Source organism: Aristolochia californica, unplaced genomic scaffold, assembly GCF_029961685.1.
Source record: "Aristolochia californica isolate CCGP_79_NKW_82.1479 unplaced genomic scaffold, dmAriCali1.0.hap1 SCAF_442, whole genome shotgun sequence".
Lineage (NCBI taxonomy): Eukaryota > Viridiplantae > Streptophyta > Magnoliopsida > Piperales > Aristolochiaceae > Aristolochia > Aristolochia californica.
In genome coordinates, this window is record NW_027182151.1 from 326 (window position 1) to 1,491 (window position 1,166).

The 1,166-nt window shown below is 35.0% G+C and overlaps 2 non-coding genes across 2 annotated transcripts; both read left to right on the forward strand.

The window, feature by feature from the left end:
- The first annotated feature begins 420 nt into the window (after positions 1–420).
- Positions 421–494, forward strand: TRNAP-UGG (transfer RNA proline (anticodon UGG)). Its single transcript has one exon. It is a non-coding gene; the product is annotated as a tRNA-Pro (tRNA).
- A 168-nt stretch (positions 495–662) lies between these two features.
- Positions 663–736, forward strand: TRNAW-CCA (transfer RNA tryptophan (anticodon CCA)). The gene has a single exon. It is a non-coding gene; the product is annotated as a tRNA-Trp (tRNA).
- Positions 737–1,166: the final 430 nt, after the last annotated feature.

Genomic DNA, 1,166 nt, shown 5'->3' on the forward strand with positions numbered 1-1,166 from the left:
GTGCCACGGAGAGATATGTCTTTAGATCTCGCATTGAAAATCCTCCTTCTTTATTGTAATACAATTATTACCAGATAGATGATATATAACTCTATTATAACTATAGTTATATAGTTAAAGATCACTTGTATTTGTACGTAGAACCCCTAAAAATGGATATGTAGAATGATCCGGTAGATGAATTGTTCCTAAAATCGAAAAAGATGACCCCCTTCTTTTCTTCCTGAGCATTACCAATAAATATTCATTTACTTATACGTTAGGTTTCATCTGTATATAATTCTCTTATTATATGAGACCAAAAAGAAGAAATGGCAAGATAAATTCTCTTGTATATAGATATAGGAAATAACGATGTGGAAAACAAGACAGGTATTCTCTACAATGACGAATGACGAATGACGCTGTATAATAATGGAAAGGGATGTAGCGCAGCTTGGTAGCGCGTTTGTTTTGGGTACAAAATGTCACGGGTTCAAATCCTGTCATCCCTACCGATTACTTCTCTTACGGGCAGTAATGATGGATCAATTTGGATCGACAAAAATTTGGGGCATAATCCTTCATTTTCATTATATAATACTTTATGCATGCATATTGGGGGTGGGGGTAAAAAAAAAAAGAGTCCTTCTCTTTACAGTCGTATCTCCTCCCATAAGAAAGCGCTCTTAGTTCAGCTCGGTAGAACGCGGGTCTCCAAAACCCGATGTCGTAGGTTCAAATCCTACAGAGCGTGATTCTGTTCCTGTAATTGGAATGTCGAATTACAATAAAATAAAATAACATAACTTCATTAACTTGAACTGCAACCTGCATTTGACCTCCTGCAGATTTAGGAGGAGGTCAATCAAAAACAAAAAAGAGATGTTACTCAATTAAAGGTCCAACTGATCGCCGCGTCTGTATTGTAAATACGCAGTTACGAATAATCCGGCCAAAGTAATAGGAATTAGACCTAACACGATTCCAAATAGAAAAACTTCAATCATTTCAAGTTGTTTGAAAGGGGAGAAAAATAGAGGTAATATCTATTAATAAATATTAATCCGAATCGCTCATGAATCTCAATAAACAAGAATTGTCAATCGGCTTCGAAAGGGACTATAGAATACCTGGAATTTCACAGAAATATTCATTTTTTTTGTTCATTCAACTAATTTCAAATA